The sequence below is a fragment of the Triticum aestivum genome, chromosome 7D (assembly GCF_018294505.1).
Source record: "Triticum aestivum cultivar Chinese Spring chromosome 7D, IWGSC CS RefSeq v2.1, whole genome shotgun sequence".
Lineage (NCBI taxonomy): Eukaryota > Viridiplantae > Streptophyta > Magnoliopsida > Poales > Poaceae > Triticum > Triticum aestivum.
The window spans coordinates 572,627,950-572,646,763 of record NC_057814.1 but is presented as its reverse complement, the minus strand read 5'-3'; positions in this window follow the sequence as shown (position 1 = coordinate 572,646,763).

Here is an 18,814-nt window from a genome sequence, read left to right as displayed (position 1 = left end):
GTCGTGGTTTTGTCACGGCAGATGTCCTAGCGAAAGGACTTAGTCGTGGAGCCATCGCTACGGGTTAGCTTAAAGGGGTTAAAGCGGACAAGGGACGCAAGAGAGTTTTATACTAGTTCGGCCCCTTAAGATGAAGGTAAAAGCCTATGTCTAGTTGTGATGGAATTGATGGGGTTTCGATGACCAGGGAGCGAATACGCTTTGCCTGAGTCTCGAGTTGTTGTCTGTTCTCCTTGAACCGCCGCCGGGTCGTCCCCTTATATACATGGGTTGACGCCCGCCGGTTTACAGAATCCCGAGGCCGGCTCATAATCATGTCCGGCTCGGTCTCTGCTACTTCTATCTTACAACACAAGTTTACATATCAATGCCGGTTTATGTCTACAGGCCTTTAAACCGGCTTTGGGCCCTGGGCCTTCATGAAGCGTCACCATCTGTCTTCATGGACTTCAGATACAGATGAACCACTTATGGGGTTAACCCGGCCTCCTGGCCGGTTTACGCCCAGTGGTAATATCCCCAACAATAGGCCCCAGATTGATTTGAACTGGTTCATGTCAATCCTCAATACTTAAGAAAATTTCTTCTTCAACATCTTCACATAATCTTGTAAACCGGCGTGACATCATCTTCTAGGATCATGGTAAACCGCCGTGACGTCACCTGTCATTAACGAGCCTCCGACAATCGAGGCGACAGCTCCACCTCATATCCAAAATTTAGGCTCCTCGATTTTCGTGCCCGACGCTTATCTTTCTGCCCTTATAAATAGGGCCAGGGGGTAGACGAGCTGACTGGTGTAAAGCGGCAGATACATGCCATGACTGCTGCTGTGTTCGGTAAGCATCCTTGCTTTATACTTTCAACATATCTTCCCATGCATTGCCGGTTTATTGATGTTTGTAATGATACAGGAACTCGCATTAGTCATCTGGGCTCTGATGTTCAGAAGAAGCTGAAGGCTACCTACACGCTGATAGAGCAACTATATACCGGCGCACAACGAATTATCTGCACCGCTTCTCACAATAAGCCGCCCCCGACGTTAATCAAGGATACCTTAGACAGGCTATCTATGCTTCCTGCCCGGGTAGAAGATCTAAAGAGGTCTGATGCAAGGGCTGGCGCTCTGACCGCACTAACCCGGGCAAAAGCATGGGTGCCTGACCTTGATCTGACGGACGTGGCTAAAGGCTACCCAAGCTTAAAAGAAGATGGATCAGAATTTGGCACTGAAGATCTCCGCGCCATAAACCGGTAAGTACGTCCACTGGCTTGTGAACTTGCTGAAGAGGCTGATCTTTCATTTTACCAGGCGAGTTATGATACCAATAACAAGCGGGTTGCTACACCAACTCCTGAGGCTCAAAACCTGATCCCTCCAATCCGTAAGCACACTTATGCCCCTGATATTGAACAGTCAACCCTTATAAGCGACGAAGCTGTGTTCTAAGCTTTAACTGGGATCGACTGGACAACTGTTGACTTCCAGCCGCTGGGTAGAGACGAAGAAGATGAACCGGTGCAAGATGATCCGCAGCCGTCAGGTCAAGCTGATAAGCAATCATAATTCGGGGGCCGGTTTAGTCTTCCACGTACTGCAATGCTTATTGAGAAAAATTATCCCTTTGGGCACTGAAACGCCTTGTAATAGGCTAGTTAAAACACTTGGTCTGTTATGCCTTCGTGCATATTTATCTGCAACTGATGCATGTTAATCCGCCATGCTTTAAGATATGATGTTCATAATCCATAGCTATTTATTCAAGTTGTTCCTGCAGATAAGAAGCTTAAAGCGCCCTGACGGTTTACCACCGGGCGGGTCATGATACCCAAATATATATATGACCATGGTTTATAACCAAGGTTGTAAAAGATAACCAAATATGGAAATATATGATACCTGTGACCTTTAGGCATAGTGTTGGCTGACCAACTTTGTAATGAGGGAATAACCCTAATCCGGAGTAGAAGTAACTCCTGTTATATGATGCCGGTTTATCAGAAAACCGTTCCGGGCTGTGATAAACACCGGTTTATTCCATACTGGTGACTTTTAGCCAAAACCAGACCGGGCTGATAGTCTCTGGATTATAACTTGATCATGTACTAACAACTTGTAGTTGACAGCCTAACCGGGTTGATAAACGACGGTTTGAAAACGTCACAAATCTTATGAAAACAAAGAAAACTCAGCAAAAGGCAAATAAAAACCGTTGTAGTCGAGGCTTTTCACGGGCTGCCAGGCCCTAAATTCGATAGCAAAGAAATCCCAAGCAACATTGTGAGCTGTGCTTAGTGGGTGCCTATGTTTGAGCTGTTGTTTTACAACACTCTCTTTGGCCCCAGATTGACGTGACTTTGAGCCGATCAAGAGGTGTGACTGTGGTTCGGATACGACCAAGCCCCCAAGTGATGCTGTGGCATTGCGCCGATCAAGAGGTGTAGCTATGGTTCGGGTTCGACCAAGCCCCCAAGTGATGCTGTGGCATTGCGCCTTTCAAGAGGTGTAGCTATGGTTTGGATACGACCAAGCCCCCAAGTGATGCTGTGGCATTGCGCCGATCAAGAGGTGTAGCTATGGTTCAGATACGACCATGCCCCCATGTCGGGGATATACCCCGCGGTATGACCCGGCCGGACTTGGCGCTTCATCGTAACCCGCCGGAGGATTGGCGACTCACAGGTCTGGTGGTTCACTGGTGTGATGACTCACGAGCCTGGCGACTTAATGATGGCCCCGACGGAGGGTCAGACGGATGACAAGGGCCCAAGGCCCAGTAGGCTGGCTCATGTTATTGTGGGCCGGCTTAAGACAGAAGGCATGAGGAATATTTCCTTTGCAAGTAAGCAAGTCCCGTACTTGTATCCGACTTGTAATAGAGAATAAGTTAGTTTTAATCCTACTAGGACTCTACATGTAAGCCGCCTCTTCAACCTATATAAGGAGGGGCGGGGCACCCCAAGAGGGACAAGCAAGAAACAAGAAACAATCTCTAGGGCTAGACACAAAGAGCCGGCTTACCGGCGACTCTCTCATGATCATAATGAGACCTAGCCACAAACAGCATGTAGGGCTATTACCGGATGATGTTTCCCGGGGCTCGAAGCTGTCTAAATCCTTGTAGTGTGTTGCGTCTCTCGATTCCGCCCAACCCCTCTGAAGCTACCGCATAGATGCGTTGGCCTCACGACTAAGTCCTCAGACTAGGACATCTGCCGTGACGATTCCACGATAGTTTGCGCCCACCGTGGGGCTGGCGCACGATGGTGTTGAGTTCTTGAAGGGATCTTTTTTAGGGTTCGAGGGGCTCATAGTTTTTGGATGAAGAAGAGCCAGTTTGGAAGGATCAGCATTGGCGTTGAGTTCGTCCGTTCAAATTTACAATCTGTGAGATCAAAAAGTTCAAGGAGATCAAGGTTGCGACTATCACTAAAGGATCAGGACCTGAAGTTGACAAACAAAACGTGTGATCCATCCGTCCTATAAAAAAGGGGGTCAAAATAACTACGACCACGACTCAGACTCGAGATTCATCTTCAATTCTACTCCTGAGCCGTCTTCGTCAAGTCACCGGTCGCCTCGCCTGTCAGTCTCCTCCGGCCGTGCCACCGAGCCACCCGGATCCGCGGTCTCCCTCCGATCCAAGCCGGCCGCCCACGCCTGTATGAGCTACCCCTGTGCGACCTGCTTCTGCGGTTTCTCCTCGCCTCTGCTCCCGCGGCGTCAACCACTTGCAACCACGGCTGAGATCCGTGCGGATCGTCCAAAACCAGCACGACCCGAAGAAAGAGTTCGACCTGCCTGGCTTCGCTCTGCCTTTGCCGTTGTGGTCTTGCTCCGCCGCAGTGGCTCTGTCTCCACCAACTCGTCGAGCGCCTGCTCCACTACTCCCATCAAACCGCAACTGGCATATCAAGTCCCGTGTAAGCTAGCGCGTTGCCTCAACCTCAAGTGCTAATTGTGTCCATCGGCTCAGGTGCTAGTACGTACTCAAGTCAAATCCAAAAGTACTTCCAAAAGTACTCCAGTAGCACGTGATGAGGGCATGTTATTTGAGTGCTACTCCGATAACTACTACAACCGCTGATTGACTATAGGTCAACCATTAGTCAACAATGAAAAAAGCAACAACCAGGAGGAAGACGCAGATGCAGACACGGATTCGCTTCCGCCACTGCTGCCTTTCACGACTCGCCTTCGTTCGCATACCTCGAGGCACTGTTTGAGCGCCGCGTCAAGTTTGCCTGCGCCTCCAGATTGCCGCGATGACTGGGCGACTTACAGCGGGCCTCGACCGCAAATCGACCACACCCAAACTCACCATGCTCTGCCTCCATGTGAGACTTTTTGGTTTGTATAGCCGACACACGATGAGCCGCCGCCTGCCCCCGGATCGACTCGCGTCCGTTTCAAGCTATTCAATTCGCCGCTTCTGCCGTCTCAAACACGCTGCCGCTGCAGTTCCTGAGCCACCGCCATGGTGATGCGTCCGTTTCTCTGCTGTTGACCCGCCATGAGTTGCCGGTTTGCCTGAGCCATTTTTTGTTGCGTTGAATGGATCATCGGTCATCCGAACAAATCAGGTGACATCCATCTAAGTTTATTTTATTAGCCTATATTGTTCTTTGTCAAAGGACAATTACTTTGATCTGTACGTTTTTTGTATACAGGATAATTGTTCACTACAAAAGTGACTTATACGGCGGGTGCGGGGTGTACGCTAGCAATATTCTGCATCGGCGTTCGCCCATGTTGTGCTGCCGAATGTATATGTGAGCAAATCACCGCCCCCCCGCTTCATCAACACACGGGACTGACTCGTCGTTCGTGCCCGCGGCCGGCAACACCGCTACCGACTCACCCGTCCGCACCGGTTTACAACGCCGCGGCCAACTCGTCCATCCAATATATATTTTATCAGCGCCGCTGCCGACTCAGGTGCTATCCTTTCTATGTATTTTATCAGCACATATTAAATCATTTGATAAACAATTACTTTGGCCTGTAATATTTTTATGCAGGACGGCTATTAAAAGAAAAAGGGGTGGCATTACACCGCGGAGGCATGTTCGGTTGTGCCGCGCAGCTTCACGGACACGCGTATCGCGGTCCGGTTTACATCAACGCGCCGGCCGACTCGCCCGTCCGCACCACCTTACAACGCCACGGACGACTCGCCCGTCCGCCCTCGCCGCCGGGTCATGCGTCCATGCCGGTTTGCAACGCGGAGGACAACTTGCTCGTCCGCACCGGCTTACAACGCCGCGGCCGGCTCATTTGTCTGCTCCCGCGGCCGACTCGGCCGTGATTGATTTCACCTTCACCGTGATGATCATCAACTACGCGGTGGATAATTTTTGGCCTAACATATCAGGTGAAATCAATCCAGTAAATTTTTATATATTATATATTGTTTTCTTTAAAAAGAGCAATTACTCTGGCTTGCGATTTTTTTGATGTAGGACAATTGTTCACTACATCAACATGACGTGGTTGACTCGCCCATCCGCGCGGCTTACCGCGCCGGCGATTGACTCGCCCGACCGCACCGGTTTACAACGTCGTGATCAACTCATCTGTCTGTACCACCTCTGATGCTACGGTTGTTTTTACCATCTGTCTCTCGCGGCCTGGTCTATATCAACATACCAAGCCACACCCGTCTGCGTGAGCTGATTATTGAGTATGAGCAAGTCACTGCTTGGGAAGCCCGGTTTTTTCTTCCAACAAAACTGGAGGCAAATTATCATGCATTATCAGCCGCCGTCTGCACTGGATGGTTCAAATGGGCAGGCGCACAAGTCGCCGCCACTACAGTTTGGTTAACTTCAAACAACCAGTTGGAAGGGACCATTGGCCGAGTTGCTGACACGGCTCATACAGGATCAATTATAACCCGCCGCAGTCACCTCAACCTTCTGTGGATTCACATCGCGCTATCAACATCAATGATATACATCTTATGCTATGGTCAATATGGAGAATCTCAAAGCCAACTCCTCGAGTCGTCTTGAGACTCGGGGGCTACAATGATATGACTCAGCAGCATTGGTCGGTTTCAATGCATTCAGGAACTCCGGGTCATTGGAGGGAAAAATAACCCGGTCCCGGAGGCTACCGCCACATTGGTGAAAAGTTTAAAGGCCGTCAGAAAATTTCTGGCTTAAAAAGAAGGATTCCGGTTTAGATCCGGCTCAAGAGACTTGACATCTCCCACAAAGCACTGAAGCTCTTAATATGCGGTTTAAAATTCGGTTCAAGGGAAATTTATCTGCCACAAAGTTTTGAAGCTCTCAAATCAAGTTCAAAATCTGGTTCAAGGTAAATTTGTCTATCACAAAGTTTTGAAACTCTCAATATCCGGTTTTTCCGGTTCAAAAAGAATTTATCTCTCGCAAAGTTCGAGTTCTCAGGAAAAATTAAAGGGACCAAAAAGAGTCTGTTACAAAGCACAACCCAAACATAGGTAGCCTGCTTTAATGACCATTGGGAGATGATCGTATCCGAATTTAGCTTAACCCTTTTGGTGTGACCCTGATCGTATTCGAATCAGAGTCGTTAAATATTCTCATGATCACTAGGGGGCTTCCTGTTCAAACATAGGTCGTATTTGAACCAAAGAGAACATAGCTGTCGGTACCCTCTTGATCGGCACACTGCCGAGCTCACTAGGGGCCTTCTTGATCGTATTCGAATCATAGCTCAACCCCTTTTGGGAACCGACGTGGATCGTATTCGAATCAGCGTCGTTAAACAACTCTCAAGGTCATTTGGGGGCTTCCTCTTCAAACATAGGTCGTATTCGAACCAAAGAGAACATAGCTGTCGGTACCCTCTTGATCGGCAACGCCAAAGCCACTGGGGGCTATATGATCGTATTCGAATCTTAGCTTAACCCCTTTGGGACGGTTTTCTGATCGTATTCGAATCAGAAGCCTCAAAAAAAATATTTTTGAAGTCTCTTTTTGCAATTTTTTTTGGATTTTACTTGAAGCTTTTTTGATCATATCTGAAGCATATATGAGTGGTTTCTATTTAACCCGGCTTGATTTTCGATGATAAATCGCCAGCTTATGACGATCATCATCTATGTGGAAGCATTGGCTTCTAAGGATTGGGTTATCACCCTTACTGCACAGGTCATGTAAACCGGCAGTACAAATTCAATATCACAGTGGTTATATGTGAGATATTATGACCCGCCCTGCGGTAAACCGCCAAGGGATCTTGTGATCTACTTGTGTGCAGGATAAGACTACATTTGGGTGGTTACCTGCCCTGGCTTTTGACGTTAAGTCGCCAGGGCATATGTTGTTTAAACTCTGTGCAGGATTTACAGAGCTATGACTTACATAAATGATTAAGTTCAAGCCCATCATCAAAGATTGAAATTGGTGTCTCAAAAGGGTTATCAATTCTTGATTTTCTCAAAGGCTATAAGCCGCCGGGTTATAAAAATTCCGGCTTACAATGGAGGCGTATTAAATTTCCATCGGCCAAGAGCCGCCGGGTATTTAAACTCCGGGTTTACTTATCAACAGATGAGGTATTCAAAGTCGCTTTGGCGCAATGGCTATTATTTTATCAATGGATATGATTTATTCTACAATGGAAGGAATAGTCCCGAGTCGCTGCAGGCTTACGACCCGACACTTGGGGGCTACATTATTCAAATTGATATTACATCGAATATGCAAGTCCCATGTTACTGCCAGCATGTACCATGGCACTTGGGGGCTAATGCAAAGTCATTGTTTTCTCAACTTATTGAAGACCCGACTCATCACATTCTAAATGAGCCGGCCCTTGGGGGCTACCAATTGCTCCTGTCGAAAATTCAAGGTACACAAGCCTTAATCCATTATATTGAAAGATCCACTACTCAGTTGGTAGAGTACAAAGCTCTTAACCTTGTGGATGTGGGTTCAAGCCCCATGGTGGAGATTACATCATATGCTGTTATTATCAATGAATCATATACAAAGTCCCAGCTCGGTAATATCTTACTGACCCGGCCCTTGGGGGCTACACGTTGCTAGTCAAGTTTACATGATCATATTTACAAAGTCCCTGCTCATTATTATATAATGACCCGGCCCTTGGGGGCTACACTGGTTGAAGTTTTTATGAGCATAAGGCAATTACAAGTCCCAGGTTGCTACAAGCATGACAACCCGGCACTTGGGGGCTACATATGTGGAATATTCAGTTTATGACTAATGATTGAGATGAATAACCCGGTTTTCTTCAAGGTTGCAACACTTATATTGAAGCAAGTCTTAAGTTATCACTATGTTCTCCTCTTAAGACTTGGGGGCTACAGGTGATATGCATATAAGGGAGAAAAAATCTTCAAATTCTCAGTTTGGAGCAGACCAGATTGACCCGGTGTTTGCAACAATTATGACCCGGTGTCACCAATAATAATGACCCGGCGTCGGCAACAGTTATGACCCGGTGTTATCAATATTTACAAGCCGGTAATTTTGGCAATTATAACTAGCCAGCCTCTACATCTTTAAACTGGCGGATCACCAGATGAATCTTGAGTCTAAGATGTTTATTAAGCCGGGGTTTTGGAAACTGACGCAAATGGATTATTTCGTATAATATTTCTTTATAAGAGCCAATGTCAGCAAATGGATTATGAAGTTGGCCTATTGACCCGGATATTCCAGGAGAAAATGTCAAGGACTTAAGGATGATCAGGTGCCGGCTTACAAGAATATTTAACCCGGAGCACAACCTGTCAAATTTATTCTTGAGTTATTTTGCAGGATCAGTTTAACATGGATAAATCCAAATTAAACTGGGGGCTAATGTCAGGGATATACCCCGCGGTATGACCCGGCCGGACTTGGCGCTTCATCGTAACCCGCCGGAGGATTGGCGACTCACAGGTCTGGTGGATCACTGGTGTGACGACTCACGAGCCTAGCGACTTAATGATGGCCCCGACGGCGGGTCAGACGGATGACAAGGTCCCAAGGCCCAGTAGGCCGGCTCATGTTATTGTGGGCCGGCTTAAGACGGAAGGCATGAGGAATATTTCCTTTACAAGGAAGCAAGTCCCGTACTTGTATCCGACTTGTAATAGAGAATAAGTTAGTTTTAATCCTACTAGGACTCTACATGTAAGCCGCCTCTTCAACTTATATAAGGAGGGGCGGGGCACGCCAAGAGGGACAAGCAAGAAACAAGAAACAATCTCTAGGGCTAGACACAAAGAGCCGGCTTACCGGCGACTCTCTCATGATCATAATGAGACCTAGCCACAAACAGCATGTAGGGCTATTACCGGATGATGTTTCCCGGGGCCCGAAGCTGTCTAAATCCTTGTAGTGTGTTGCGTCTCTCGATTCCGCCCAACCCCTCTGAAGCTACCGCATAGATGCGTTGGCCTCACGACTAAGTCCTCACACTAGGACATCTGCCGTGACGATTCCACGTCACCCCAAGTGATCTAATATGAAGCTTTGAGAAGCTAAATCAAGGGGTAAACCGGACGCCGCTTTGTAAGCTCCATGTAACCACACATGATGGAAGGAAAACAACAGATACCCCACTTTAGCTGAGGTTCTGGTTTATTATATTGATCATAATATATACAATGTCATAATATGTACATAAGCAGAGCCTGTAGCTCAAGTATAGTAGGGCCGAAGATGAGCAATATTCCATGGCCGGTTGGTCTCCTCCTCCAATTTACGTGAGTCTTTGCGCTCTCGAACATCGATTAGGTAGTATGACCCGTTGTGCAGATTCTTGCTGACCACAAAGGGTCCTTCCCAAGGGGGGGATAGCTTGTGCATGTCCGTCTGATCCTGGATGAGTCGAAGCACCAAATCGCCTTCTTGAAAAGTTCTGGTTCTAATCCGGCGGCTATGATAACGACGCAGATCTTGCTGATAAATCGCCGAACAGGCTACCGCCATGTCACGCTCCTCATCTAACAGGTCAAGAGATTCTTGCCGTGCCTTCTCGTTGTTAGCTTCAACATATGCCGCTACACGAGGTGAGTCATGACAGATGTCACTAGGAAGAACCGCTTCCGCTCCATAAACCATGAAGAACGGTGTGTATCCTGTCGATCTGTTGGGTGTGGTATTGATACTCCATAACACAGAAGGTAACTCCTCAACCCAACAACCCGGCGTCCGTTGCAAAGGAACCATAAGCCGGGGTTTGATGCCTCTCAAGATTTCTTGATTGGCCCTCTCCGCTTGACCATTAGACTGTGGGTGAGCCACTGATGACACGTCAAGCCGGATGTGCTCACGTTGACAGAACTCCTTCATGGCACCTTTTGACAGATTGGTACCATTGTCTGTTATAATGCTGTGTGGAAAGCCGAACCGGAAGATCACCTTTTTGATGAATTGAACCGTCGTGGCTGCGTCACACTTACTAACTGGCTCTGCCTCCACCCACTTTGTGAACTTATCAACCGCCACCAAAAGGTGGGTCTTCTTGTCCTTGGACCTCTTGAAAGGCCCAACCATATCCAGCCCCCAAGTGGCAAACGGCCAGGTGATTGGAATCATCCTCAATTCTTGAGCCGGTACATGAGCGCGTCTTGAGAATTTCTGACAGCCATCACATCTTTTGACCAAGTCCTCGGCATCAGCATGAGCTGTCAACTAATAAAAACCGTGACGAAATGCCTTGGCCACCAAAGATTTTGAACCGGCGTGGTGACCACAATCTCCTTCGTGGATCTCACGCAAAATTTCACGGCCTTCCTCAGGAGACACACAGCGTTGAAACGCCCCTGTCACACTGCAATGATGTAACTCTCCATTGATAATAGTCATGGATTTGGACCGCCGGATTATCTGTCGGGCCAGAGTTTCATCCTCTGGTAACTCGCCCCGATTCATATACGCCAGATATGGAACCGTCCAATCCGGGATAACATGAAGGGCCGCCACCAACTGAGCCTCCGGATCAGGAACATCCAAATCCTCTTCACCAGGGAGCTTGACGGACGGATTATGCAAAACATCCAGGAAGACGTTAGGTGGAACCGGTTTACGTTGGGAACCCAGGTGGCTTAAAGCGTTCGCCGCTTCATTCTTTCGCCGGTCCACATGATCCACCTGATAACCTTTAAAGTGACCTGCAACAATATCCACCTCACGACGATATGCTGCCATTAGTGGGTCCTTGGAATCCCAAGTGCCGGACACTTGTTGAGCCACCAGATCCGAGTCACCGAAGCACTTAACTCGGCTTAGGTTCATCTCCTTAGCCATCTGAAGACCATGGAGTAAAGCCTCATATTCAGCTGCATTGTTAGTGCAAGGGAACATTAAAGAGAGAACATAACAAAACTTATCACCTCGTGGGGAAGTTAATACGACTCCAGCCCCCGAGCCCTCCAATTGCCTGGACCCATCAAAATGAATAGTCCAATAAGTATGATACGGCTTCTCCTCTGGCGCTTGTAATTCTGTCCAATCATTGATGAAATCCACAAGTGCCTGAGATTTGATCGCCGTTCGGGGTATGTATTTCAACCCGTGAGGCCCGAGCTCGATAGCCCACTTAGCAATCCGGCCGGTTGCTTCCCTGTTCTGGATTATATCCCCCAAAGGAGCAGAGCTGACCATCGTGATGGGATGACCTTGGAAATACTGCTTAAGTTTCCGGCTTGCCATAAAAACACCATACACCAATTTTTGCCAATGCGGGTACCTCTGCTTGGACTCAATAAGTACCTCACTAATATAGTAAACCGGCCGCTGAACCGGATATTCCTTTCCTGCCTCCTTGCGCTCCACCACAATAGCCACACTAACAGCCCGAGCATTAGCTGCCACATATAGCAACAATGGTTCTTTATCCACTGGAGCGGCGAGAATCGGCAGATTAGCCAGCTGCCGCTTTAAGTCCTCAAATGCTTCATTAGCGGCGTCACTCCAGACGAAGTTATCCGTTTTCTTCAGCATCTGATACAAAGGGATGGCCTTCTCGCCAAGGCGACCGACAAACCGGCTCAACGCGGCAATCCGGCCTGCCAGACGTTGATCATCATTGATACACTTCGGTTTAGCCAAGGAGGTGATGGCTTTGATCTTTTTTGGATTAGCTTCAATGCCCCTGTTAGACACCAAAAAGCCCAAGAGCTTGCCTACAGTTACACCAAAGACACACTTGGCCGGATTAAGCATCATTTTATAAACCCGCAGGTTATCAAAGGTTTCCTTCAAGTCATCAATCAATTTCTCCTTCTTTCTTGATTTTACCACAATATCATCCACATAGGCGTGAACATTGCGGCCGATCTGTTTACGAAGACAATTCCGCACACACCGTTGATAAGTCGCCTGGGCACTCTTGAGCCCAAAAGGCATGGACACATAGCAGAAGGCTCCAAAGGGAGTTATGACGGCTGTCTTCTCCTAGTCCTTAACTGCCATTTTGATCTGATGATAACCAGAATATGCATCCAAAAAGCTTAAATGCTCACAACCCGCCGTAGCATCAATAATTTGATCAATACGGGGAAGGGCAAAAGGATCTCCTGGACAAGCTTTGTTGAGATCTGTGTAGTCCACACACATACGCCAAGTGCCATTCTTCTTGAGGACCAGCACTGGATTAGCCAACCACTCAGGATGAAATACTTCAACGATAAATCCAGCCGCCGAGAGTCTGGCTACTTCTTCTCCAATAGCCTTGCGTCTTTCTTCATTGAACTGGCGGAGAAACTGCTTGACCGGTTTATACTTGGGGTCAACATTGAGAATGTGCTCAGCGAGTTCTCTCGGTACACCAGTCATGTCAGAGGGCTTCCATGCAAAGATGTCCCGATTCTCACAGATGAACTCGATGAGCGCGCTTTCCTATTTTGGATCCAAGTTAGTGCTGATGCTAAACTGCTCGGACGAATCGCCAGGAACGAAGTCAACAAGCTTAGTCCCATCAGCCGATTTAAATTTCAGGGCCGGATCATGCTCTGTAGTTGGTTTCTTCAACAAAGTCATATCTGCCGGATCAACATTGTCTTTGTAAAACTTCAACTCTTCTGTTGCACAAACCGACTCAGCATAAGCCGCACCACCTTCTTCACACTCCAGAGCAATCTTGCGGCTCCCATGCACGGTTATAGTTCCCTTGTGACCCGGCACCTTGAGCTACAGATAGACATAACAAGGCCGTGCCATAAACTTAGCATAAGCTGGCCGCCCAAATAGGGCATGATACGGGCTTCTGATTTTCACCACTTCAAAGGTCAAGGTTTCTGATCTTGAGTCGTGATCATCTCCAAAAGCCACCTCCAGAGCTATCTTACCAACAGGATACACCGATTTACTAGGCACCACACCATGGAACACCGTGTTGGACGGTTTAAGATTTTTATCTGTTAACCCCATGCGACGGAAAGTTTCATGATAAAGGATATTGATACTACTCCCTCCATCCATGAGTACCTTAGTGAACTTATAACCTCCCACCCGAGGTGCCACCACCAGAGCCAGATGACCCGGATTGTCAACCCGGGGTGGATGATCTTCTCTACTCCACACAATCGGCTGCTCGGACTAGCACAAATAACGGGGCACCGCCGGTTCAACGGCATTCACCACCCTTTTATGAAGCTTCTGATCGCGCTTGTCCGAGCTAGTGGTGAAGACATGATACTGTCCGCCATTCAACTACTTCGGGTTGCTCTGGTAACCCGACTGCTGCTGCTGCTGATCGCCCTGATTATTATAGCCACCTTGGTTACCCTGATTACTTTGATTGTTATGTCCACCCTGATTGCCGTGGAAGCCTGAACCGGAATTTCCTCCGCCATAACCCGGCCCATGAGAGCCGGGGCCCGAACCGCCTCCTGGTCCATGATCATACCGGAAAGAATCAGAATTTTTGAACTCCTGCATGATGTAACAATCTTTCCAGAGGTGCGTGGACGGTTCCTCCTTCGTCCCATGCTTTGGGCAGGGCTGGTTCAACAGATAAGACAAATGGTCCGGATTAGGACTTGGCCTTCCACCGCACTGGGGTGGTTTACCCTTACGCCGCTAGCCCTTGTCATGTGCATTAGTATTAGCCACAAAGTCTAAACCGTGGTGCGCCTTACACTTGCCGCCATTTCCATGACCCGCCGGGTTGTGGTGCTGCCCCTTGGCGTTGCCACTCTTTTTTCCCTTCCCTGTCTTATCATCGTCAGATTCAGGATCCTTGGTACTATCAGAGTCGGCATACTTCACCAGCGCAGCCATGAGGGTTCCCATGTCATTACAATGACGTTTGAGCCGTCCCAATTTCAACTTCAGGGGTTGAAACCGGCAATTGCCTTCCAATGTTAAAACTGCGGTGTCAGCGTTGATGCGGTCCGATGAATGGAAAATCTCCGAAACCCGGCACACCCAATGGGTTGTTGACTCTCCTTCCTCCTGGACACAGGCAGCTAAGTCCACAATTGACATGGGCTGCTTGCATGTATCCTTGAAATTCTGAATAAACCGGGCTCTCAACTCGGCCCATGACCTGATAGAATTAGCCGGTAAGCTCTTTAGCCAAGTGCGGGCCGTCCCTTCTAGCATCATGGTAAAGTATTTCGCACATGCCGCATCATCCACATCCAGCATCTCCATGGCCATCTCATAGCTTTCGACCCATGTTTCAGGGGATAAATCGGCGGTGTAATTTGGCACCTTGCGTGGGCCCTTGAAATCCTTGGGCAGGCGCACATTGCGTAACGCCGGGACGAGGCACGACACTCCCAAAGAACTTGAGGTAACTCCTGGTTCCACCGATGTGGTTGGATGAACCGGAGTAAGCTGACGGGCCTCATGCTGCGTCGCTAACTCGGCCTCTCCGCGTGCCCGAGCCCGGTCCACCACCTCCTGAGCATCACCAGCACCACCCGCCGGGTTATTGCCACGGGCCGGATCACGGTTCCGCACATTGCTTGACACTGCCGGTTCATCCATATGCCTGCTGTAACTCCGGCTTGGACGGGGAGTGGAGTGAATCCGATCGCGACTATATGAATAAGCCTCCTGTTGAACCAAGGCTGTCTGAAGAAGCTCCTTAACCCGACGCATCTCGACCGCCGCCGGAGAATCGCCTTCGATTGGGATGGCCGCCAGCCGTGAAGCGGCAGCGACAATGTTGTCCATCGGGTTAGAATAATGACCAGGTGGCGTGGGGACATGCGGTGCTACAATGTTGTTCTGACGAGGCGGATCCACTAAACGTGGCTGAACCGGCGCCCCTGCTCCAGGTGCCTCCGCCCGGTTTACCACCGGCGGATTACTGGTCCCTGCTCCTGGGGTGTTAAAGAGATTTCTAGCATCATAAACCGGTGGCAGGTGAGATCGGTGCCTCCTCTTCAGGACTTCGTTCGACGCACTCTGATCCAGCATAATCCGGTAAGCTTGTGCATCCAAAGCGGCCCACTCCGCGGCTATCCTGGTATCCTTAGCTGCTAAGTCAGCTTTGGCCTGGGTGATCTGATCTTTCACTTTCGCAATTTCCGCATTGTGTGCATCCTGATCCGCCGGGTTAACCTCCGCCATCAGCGTCGCCAACGCGTCAAACAAATCAGATAGAACCTGAGCTGGCGGTCGCAAAGGGCCTCCTGCCCCGGCCGCTGCCGCCGCTACCGATCTGGAAATCATCGCCGCTGCGGTCGAATAGTGGAGCGCCGGTTGCGTGCCGGCCATGAATATCGCAACCCGGTTTGGCAGATCAAAGGGGTCCGGAATACTGTCGCCATCGGAACAGCCCACAATCCGGCCATCTTGTAACTGATATAACGACTCGGTCTCTCCGGTTGATGACTCGTCGCCAGAATAAACGACGGTCTCACCACCAGATTCCGATCTATCCTTAGATTCCCCTCCATGGATAACTCCCACGAAGGCACGCTTCATGACAGGCTTGACCCGGGCAGATCTCGCACGCTGAGCCGTTTTGACGAGGTCGGTGCAGATGTCCGGCTCAGGGCCCGGTTCGCCGATCTTGCCAATAAAAACGTGTATGCCACCAAAGGGGGCCCGGTACCCGTACTTGATTGAGCCGGCCTTGGGGCCCTAGCCTGCATCATCGATGTAGAGCTTCCCGCGATGACTCTTGGTCATCCGGCCCACAGCGTAACCCTTGAGTCCTTCGAAGTAGCCCTCCAAGAACTTGAAACCATCGTGCGATAGCCCCACGGTGGGTGCCAACTGTCGTGGTTTTGTCACGACAGATGTCCTAGAGAAAGGACTTAGTCATGGAGCCATCGCTACGGGTTAGCTTAAAGGGGTTAAAGCGGACAAGGGACGCAAGAGAGTTTTATACTAGTTCGGCCCCTTACGATGAAGGTAAAAGCCTACGTCTAGTTGTGATGGAATTGATGGGGTTTCGATGACCAGGGAGCGAATACGCTTTGCCTGAATCTCGAGTTGTTGTCTATTCTCCTTGAACCGCTGCCGGGTCGTCCCCTTATATACATGGGTTGACGCCCGCCGGTTTACAGAATCCCGAGGCCGGCTCATAATCGTGTCCGGCTCGGTCTCTGCTACTTCTATCTTACAACACAAGTTTACATACCAATGCCGGTTTATGTCTACATGCCTTTAAATCGGCTTTGGGCCCTGGGCCTTCATGAAGTGTCACCATCTGTCTTCATGGACTTCAGATACAGATGAACCACTTATGGGGTTAACCCGGCCTCTCCTGGCCGGTTTACGCCCAGTGGTAATATCCCCAACACTGCCCAAATGTATTTGGAGAGCTTCATAGCTGATCAGGATATGAACTTGAGAAGGTTCTCTAGGGTTGTGCAGAAGGCGTGGCACATGACACCAACAAGGACCAAATTGCACGGGGCCAGGAGGCTAGCTATGAAGATCATCCATGGTGATGAGAAAGGGCCATACAAATTGTTATGGGACTATGCAATGAAATAAGGAGTAACCCAAGTAGCTCTTTCTTCATGGTACTTGATGAAGAAGCAAGGTTCAACAAAGGCCTGCATGTGTCTAGATGCTTGCAAAAGAGGGTTCCTTCAGGTCTATCATCTTTATAGATGGCTGCCATTTTAAAATAAGGTATAAAGAACAGTTGCTCGGTGTTGTTGGAATAGATCCAAATGACTGTATATTTCCAATTGCAATAGTTGTTGTTGAAGTGGAGGACAAACCCAATTGGTGTTAGTTCTTGGAGAGATTGAAAAATGATTTGGGCATTTTTAACACTGCCCCATGGATAATTATGAGTGACAAACAGAAGGTACAAATTCCATTATTAGCTTATTTTACCTTATGAGCTTTTGACTGCATTGTTGTCTTGTGTTACCTAGTGGGCTTTTGATTGATTGTTTTTCTTTAACCTTTGCAAGGACTAATCAATGTTGTTGATGAGGTGTTTCCAGATTCAGAACATAGGTTCTGTGTGAGACACATGTGGCAGAATTTTCAGCAGCTACACAAAGGTGATGTACTGAAGAATCACTTGTGGAAGATTGGTAGAAGCAACACAAGAACTAAGGCCCAGTTCTTTTGGGCAATTCTCCCAGAATTGACCCCCTCCCCAGCTTCTCCCAGAATTGCCACTCCATTTTCTTATAATTCCGAGCTAATTAGGGTCTAATTATGAGCAACATATGAATGAGATGAAGTAGATAAGTATTGATGCATACAGTTTGTTAAATGATCTGGAGCCACTGTATGATATCCTACTGAATAACAATTGTGAGGTCTTCAATAAGGGACCTTACTACTGAACATCTTACTTATGTGAATTGTCTATTGATATTTGTTTCCATAGGTACATCCTAGATGCAAGAGAGATTTCTATGTTATCCATGTTTGAAGGGATCAAAGACCAATGGATGACAAGGCACTATACCAAACTAAAAGAGACTGAAAAAATGATAGGGCACATCTGCCCCAAGATCAAGAAAAAGGTGGAGAAGATGATTGAATGGGCAAGTACATGCTATGCGCATGGGGCAGGGGGAGATGGAATGTTTTAGGTTGGGGACAGAGGAACTGATTACATTGTGGACTGGCACAACAATGAATGCAGTTGCAAGAGATGGGAGAAGAGTGGGGTCCCATGTGTGCATGTTATAGCTTGTGCAAGACGTGAAAGAGTTGATCCTTTACAGCTAGTATGAGTGCTACTCTATGGAAATGTTAAGAAGGCCTACAAAAACATTATATACCCGTGTAAAGCCAAGACAGAGTGGGAAAACACAAATTCCCCTACCACTTGAGCTCCTACTGTATCAGAAACATGTAGGAAGACCATGCACAACCAGAAGGAAAGCTCCAAGAGAAGTGGTTTGCGACAATGGTGTGAAGAAGCTGCCTAGGCATGGTGTGATGATCCACTATAAGTACTGTGGTGAGCCAGATCACAATAGGAAGGGTTGCCCACACTTGAACGCATGACTGCCTCCTCTAAACATGCAAGTGTGCAAGCACCCTCGGAGGCAATAGTCAACAAGCAAATCCAACTCAAGAAGCAAATACCTAGGTCTTGCTTTTATTTGTGCTGGTTTGCTCAAGACCTCTACTATATTTGCTGGTAGAATGGAAGTTGTTAAAAGAAGCTAACTTGGATCTCCTGATTTTGTATGCACAGGATGACAACTCTACACAGACTAATGCAGTAATTGAAGATCTTATGGTGGATCTCCTGATGCAGCAGGTAAGCTTCAATATATTAAAATGTCTTATGATCTCATGATATTGTGAGGTCTTATTCAGTCTTGTTTCCACTTCATGTAGAGGCCAGTACCAAGAGTGACTAAGCCAAGTCCATGTTTTGATGAACCAATCACGTCCAAGCTCTAGCACAAGC